The sequence below is a fragment of the Bubalus kerabau genome, chromosome 7 (genome assembly GCF_029407905.1).
Source record: "Bubalus kerabau isolate K-KA32 ecotype Philippines breed swamp buffalo chromosome 7, PCC_UOA_SB_1v2, whole genome shotgun sequence".
In the NCBI taxonomy this organism is placed as follows: Eukaryota; Metazoa; Chordata; class Mammalia; order Artiodactyla; family Bovidae; genus Bubalus; species Bubalus kerabau.
The window spans coordinates 20,516,239-20,523,103 of record NC_073630.1 but is presented as its reverse complement, the minus strand read 5'-3'; the positions used below and the strand labels follow the sequence as shown (position 1 = coordinate 20,523,103).

The following is a 6,865-nucleotide window of genomic DNA, read 5'->3' as shown; positions in this document are numbered from 1 at the left end:
GACTGGTTTAATCTCCTTGCAGTCCAAGGGATTCTCAAGAGTCTTCTCCAGCACCACAGTTCAGAAACATCAGTTCTTCAGTGTTCAACTTTCTTTATGGTCCAACTCTCACATCTGTATGTAACTGCTGGAAAAAATGATAGCTTTGACTATGCAGACCTTTGTTGGTAAAGTGATATCTCTGCTTTTTAATACCCTGTCTAGCTTTGCCATAGCTTTACTTCCAAGGAGCAAGCATCTTTAATTTCATGGCTGTGGTCACTGTCTGCAATGATTTTGGACCCCAAGAAAATAAAATCTGTCACTGCTTCCACTTTTTTCCCTTCCATTTGTTGGATCATATGGTAGTTCTATTTTTGGTTTTTTTTTTAAGGGAACCTCCATACTGTTCTCCATAGTGGCTGTGCCAATTTATATTCTTACCAACAATGTAGGAGGATTTGCTTTACTTCACACCCTCTCTAGTATTTGTTATTTGCAGACATTTTGATGATGACCATTCTGACTGGTGTGAGGTGGTATCTCATTGTCGTTTTGATTTGTGTTCCTCTAATAATCAGTGATGTTGAGCATCTTTTCATGGGTCTGTTTGCCATCCGTATGTCTTCTTTGGAGAAATGTCTATTTAGGTCTTCTGCCCATTTTTTGGTTGGGTTGTTTGTTGTTTTGTTATTGAGTTGTACAAGCTGTTAACATTTCAATTTCTGAGCCTCAGGTTTCTCAACTGTAATTGCAAAGATCAAATGAGAGAGTGTGTTTGAAAATGCAGCATAAAGCTCTTTGCACCTTATGAATTTTTTGATACATGATTTTATTCCAATTTTATAGCAAAGAGCTTGAAATTCACTGAGGTGAAGGCTACACCTCCAATAAGAAACAAACAAGAATTTGAACTAGGTCTAATCCCAAACCTCTGATCTTTTTTTTTTTTTTTTTTTAAATATGCTGCCTCATTTAACACATTGAAGTTGTTATTGTGATAATTTTTTTCACTATGCATGCTGGAAAGTTTTAACCCTGATTTCAAGTTTCATACGACACTCCACAGGACTCAGTTTCAGCTCTCCTTAAAACCGAGCAAAGAGAAGGTACCCAGGTCTAGACTTCCTTTGGTTGCCTATTTCTCACAGACCTGAAAATAGGGCACAGCACACATGTGAATGCCTGTCACCGTGGTGCCAGCAGCCATTACTCAGGGTGTTCTTTGAACACTAAACAACGCAGAGTGAAGAACACATCCTGTGTTTATTCTTTGTCCATTGTTCTCCTGTGCCCCACAGCTCAAGGTCTTACAGCAATGTATGGTTGCAAGTGGCTTCAGAGAGTCCTTTCCACCAAGATGATACAAAAAGAAGTTACAACCTCCTGACCCTAACCAACAAAGAAGAATATTCTCATTGTCTGTCAGATGAAGTTACTCATGAAAAACAATATCTATTAGGAAAACCTGAAAACACACTTCCAAAGGGGAGGGAAAGAATAGAATATTTTCCTGCTTTCTTGCCTTAGACATCTCCTCTAAGTTGATGTATATCTTGAATTTGGGGAGCATAGTTTCCTTACAAGGAATAAACACTTCTTTGTTGATTTGGTTTCTCCTTTGGCATCTTTCTTTTACCTGGCTGTGCAACTTCTATTAATTAACTGACTCCTTAGTGATTCCTCAGTTGCTGCAGTATGCAAGGTTCTGATTAGAACACCTAGAAATAGCACGGCAGGCATACGATTTACACATGCAACTTCTAACATATAAAAACTGAAGGTAGTGCAATCTATCATTACTGTGTGTGTCTTCAGGCACCTCCTTTCCTTGGTTGCTGAAGACCTACGCTCTCCTTCTAGCCCAGCACTTGGTGCCTGGCACATGGGAGAGTTGCCCACACCCTCCTTGAAAGGGGCCACAAAGCTCAGAGGCCAGAGCAGGGCGCTGTAGTCAGCTCAAGGATTGAACTTTGATTTCAAAGCTGTTTACAATTTAGAGTACAAAATAATTATGGGAGCACTAATGTACTTCTGACTATTGGTTCATAGGCCTAGATTTGGGTCACTTTTTTTTTCTATAATTTTTTAAAGTTGATACATTTTTATTCAGTTCAAGAAAAAATTTTCTTTCATCTTCTTCTTTTTTTTTTTTGGCTGCACTGTATGTGGGAATCTTAATTCCCTGACCAGGGATCAAACCTGTGCCCCCTGCGGTGGAAGTGTGGCATTTTAACCACTGGACCATCAGAGAAGTCCCTGTTCTTTTGTAGTTATTATCAAAAAATGATCTTTTCTTTCTGGTATGTGTGATATGCCCAGTGTAGACAGAATTTCAGAAAATAATAGCAAAAGAAGGAAAAAGAAAACCATATTTTTACTCTCAGAGAAAACTTTTTGTTGTGCATGTTTCAAAACATACACAGGATGCAGCCCGTACTGTCACATGCTGCGTGATGTCCAGTCACCTCAGTTATGTCTGACTCTGCACCTCTGTGACTGCAGCCCACCAGCACCTCTGTCCATGAGATTCTCCAGGCCAAGAATACCAGAGTGGGTTACCGTGCCTTCCTCCAGGGGATCTTCCTGACCCAGGGATCACAACCTGCATCTCCTATGTTTCCTGCATTGCCAGCAGATTCTTTACCCACTGAACCACCTTCGCTGTTCACTCACTCAGCCAAGTCCAACTCTTTGCAACCCCGTGGACTGCAGCACTCCAGGCTTCCCTGTCCTTCACTATCTCCCTGAGTTTGCTCAAACTCATGTCAATTGAGTTAGGCCATCCAACCATCTCATCTTCTGTCATCCCTTTATCCTCCTGCCCTCAGTCTTTCTCAGCCTTAGCATCTTTTCCAATGAGTTGGTTCTTTGTATCAGGTGCCAAAGCTTCAGCTCCAGCATCAGTCCTTCCAATAAATATTCAGGGTTGATGTCCTTTGAGAAGCCCAATACTGTCATACCTCACATATAATTTTAGCTTTAGAGGTAGGTTGAATATTTTTACATGTCAACAAGTATTCATCTGCAGAATGATTGTTAATGAAAGTGTCTTAGTCTATAGATAGTGTAGATTATAATGCAGATAATGCATTATGAAGATACATTATGCAGATAATGTAGATAATGCACAATAATTGATATAACCAATTGCCTCTTTTCAGGTATTTAGATTATTTCTTATTTTTCACTATTTTAAACTATGATGTGATAATTATCTTTGTAGAAACATTATTTCCTTCCCTTGAATACCCAGAAGTGAAATTGCTGGGTGAAATAAGCATGTATTAAGTTTGTTTGTCCATAAGAAATAAATGGTGAAATTCAAGAGAAAAGCCCCAACCTTAAGAATGGATTCCCTGATTCTGGACTTGACTCCAACTCCAAGGAAGCTGCCAGTTAAGAAAACAGTGAGTTAGAGCAGGAAATGACTGTGGAGCAAAAAGAAAGAGTTTTCTCTAATTTTCCCATATCTGAAGAAACTTCTAAAGTTCTCAAAGCCGTGGGTTGACCTTCCTGTTTCCTATACAAGCAAAGATGTTCACCATGTCTATAGTGGGAAGGATTTGATTGCACAGGCGTGGACAGGAACTGGAAAGACATTCTCCTTTGTTATCCTTTTGGTCGAGAAACTTCTTGGAGAACTGCAAGACCAGAAGAGAGGCTGTGCCCCTCAGGTACTGGTTCTTGCACCCACATGGGAGTTGGCAAGTTAAGTAAGTAGAGACTTCAGTGACATCACAAAAAAGCTGGCAGTGGCTTTTTATGGTGAAACTCGCTATGGAGGACAAATTGAATGCACGCGAAATGGGATCGATATCCTGGTTGGGACACCAGGTCGTATCAAAGACCATCTGCAGAATGGCAAGCTAGATCTCACCAAACTTAAGCATCTTGTCCTGGATGAAGTTGACCAGATGTTGGATATGGGCTTTGCTGATAAATTGCAAGAGATTTTTATGTGTGGCATACAAGAAAGGTTCAGAAGACAATCCCCAAACTGCTTTTTTCTGCAACTTTCCCCTATTGGGTGTGTAATATTGCTAAGAAATACATGAAATCTACATATGAACAAGTGGACCTGATTGGTAAAAAGACGCAGAAAATGGCAATAACTGTAGAGCATTTGGCTATCAAGTGCCACTGGACTCAGAGGGCAGCAGTCATTGGAGATGTGAGCTGAGTGTACAGTGGTTTTCAAGGACGCACTATCATATTTTGTGAAATGAAGAAAGAAGCCCAAGAGTTGTCACAGAATGTGGTTGTAAGACAGGATGCCCAGTCATTACACAGAGACATTCCATAGAAGCAAAGGGAAATCACCCTGAAAGGTTTTAGAAATGGTGATTTTGGAGTTTTGGTTGCAGCCAATGTTGCTGCACATGGGTTAGACATCCCTGAGGTGGTTCTGGTTGTTCAAAGTTCTCCACCAAAGGGTGCTGAATCCTACATTCATCGTTCTGGGCAAACAGGTAGAGTTGGGAGGACCAGGGCTTGCATCTGCTTTTACCAGCACAAAGAAGAATACCAGTTAGCCCAAGTGGAGCAAAAAGCGGAAATTAAATTTAAATGAATAGGTGTTCCTTCTGCAACAGAGATAATAAAATCTTCTAGCAAAGATGCCATCAGGCTCTTGGACTCTGTGCCTCCCACTTCAAGCAGTCAGATGAGAAGCTGACTGAGGAGAAGGGAGCTGTGGAAACCCTGGCAGCAGCCCTGGCCCACATTTCCGGTGCCACGTCGGTAGACCAGCACTCCTTGATCAACTCAGAAGCAGGCTTTGTGACCATGATTTTGTGGTGCTCAATTGAAATGCCAAACATTAGTTATGCTTGGAAAGAACTTAAAGAACAGCTGGGTGAGGATATTGATTCCAAAGTGAAGGGAAAGGAAAGCAGGGTGTTTGCTTTGATATCCCTACTGGATCAGTAATAGAAGTACAGGAAAAGTGGCATGATTCACAGCGCTGGCACAGCGATCAAGAGGTGGCAACAAAAGTAACAGGTTCCAAAACAAAGGCCAGAAGCAGAGTTTTAATAAAGCATTTGGACAGTAATTTGAAGTAGAGGATTTATTTGGCAAAAACAGAACTATGTTCAACAATGTGAAACTGAACATTATTTTTCATACAAAAGTAAAAGTACATTGTATTTCCTTCCTGACCACTTGCCCAGTCCCCGTTTCTTCAAGAGAGAAAAGCTTCATCTAAATTATTTCATCTGATTGATGACTGTCATTTATAACTTTATTGCTACTTCTGTCTTGGGTATTCCTTTGGAAAAGGTGTATGGATTCATTACATATTCTAATGTATTGTCTATAGATTATAAGATAAAGTCAAGCATGTATCTGCTGATACTTTTTAAGTTGACCTGTCTTTATACTTAGAAAGGTCTCTTAATAGTAGGCTTCCCTGGTGGCTCAGATGGTAAAGACTCTTCTGCAATGCAGGATCCCTGGATCAGGAAAAGCCTCTGGAGAAGGAAATGGCAACCCACTCCAGTAATCTTGCCTGGAGAGTTCCATGGACAGAGGAGCCTGGCAGGCTACAGTCCGTGGGGTTGCAAGAGTCAGGCATGACTGAGCAACTATCATTCATCACTCACCACCTCATTGCTATCCAGAAGAGTACCCATTTCATTCCTGCCAGCTTGCTGGGTGAGTGCCAGCTTCCCTTACCCTTGCCACTTGGGTTTGAAAATGATATCAAATTATTTATTTGAAAATAACATTTTTTCATATTTGTATTTAGTCTTTGCCTTTTTTTTCTGGGAATTTCTCCTTTATGTTCTCTATTTCTCTTATTGATGAGTTCCTCCTTATTTACCTGAAAGGCCAGTTTTATATATTAATGATAATCACTTTTCACATATGCTACAAAGATTTTCTCCTAAAATATCATTTATCTTTCCTTCTACATATGTGTATATTGAATCAACAAGAGTTTTTAACATTTAGATTGTGAATCTTTGTTAAATCTTTTTAATATTTTCCACCTTTGTTATTTTTGTATAATAGATTTCTCCTTCCAAAGACTGATTAGCCAGTTCTTTAGTTTTTATCTTGGACATTTAATTTATTTGGAATTTAGTCTGAATTATACTTCAAAGTCAGAGAAGGCGATGGCACCCCACTCCAGTACTCTTGCCTGGAAAATCCCATGGAAGGAGGAGCCTGGTAGGCTGCAGCCCATAGGGTCGCTAGGAGTCGGACATGACTGAACGACTTCACTTTCACTTTTCACTTTCATGCATTGGAGAAAGAAATGGCAACCCACTCCAGTGTTCTTGCCTTGAGAATCTCAGGGACGGGGGAGGCTGGTGGGCTACTGTCTATGGGGTCGCACAGAGTCGGACACGACTAAAGCGACTTCAGCAGCATACTTCAAAGTAAAGATCTAATATTTATTTCCCAAAGAGTTAACCAATATTCTCACAATCATTTATTAAACAATCTACTTTTAGCATATATTAAATACTAATGAATCCTCAGGTTTGATGTTGTTTGTTTCTTTTTCTTTTTTTTTAATTTTTTTGGCTGCTCTGTATTGCTTACAGGATCTTAGTTCCCCAACCAGCAACTGAACCTGGGCCCTCGGCAGTGAAAACCCAGAATCCTAACCACTAGGCAACCAGGGAACGTCCCTCAGTTTTTTGTTTTTAGATTTTTATTAGGGTATAGTTGATTTACAGCATTGTATTAGTTTTAGGTGTATAGTGAATCTGTTATATCAATATATGTACATATATTCACTCTTTTTCAGGTTTTTTTTTTCCCATATAGGCCACTGTGCAGTATTGGGTGGAATTTCCTGTGCTATGCAGTAGGCCCTTATTAGTTATCTATTTTATATATGGTAGTATGTATATGTCAATCCCAATCTTCC

At 40.0% G+C, this 6,865-nt stretch overlaps 1 pseudogene; it reads left to right on the top strand.

The window, feature by feature from the left end:
* Positions 1-1,677: 1,677 nt before the first annotated feature.
* Positions 1,678-5,035, top strand: LOC129657386 (nucleolar RNA helicase 2-like; annotated as a pseudogene).
* Positions 5,036-6,865: the final 1,830 nt, after the last annotated feature.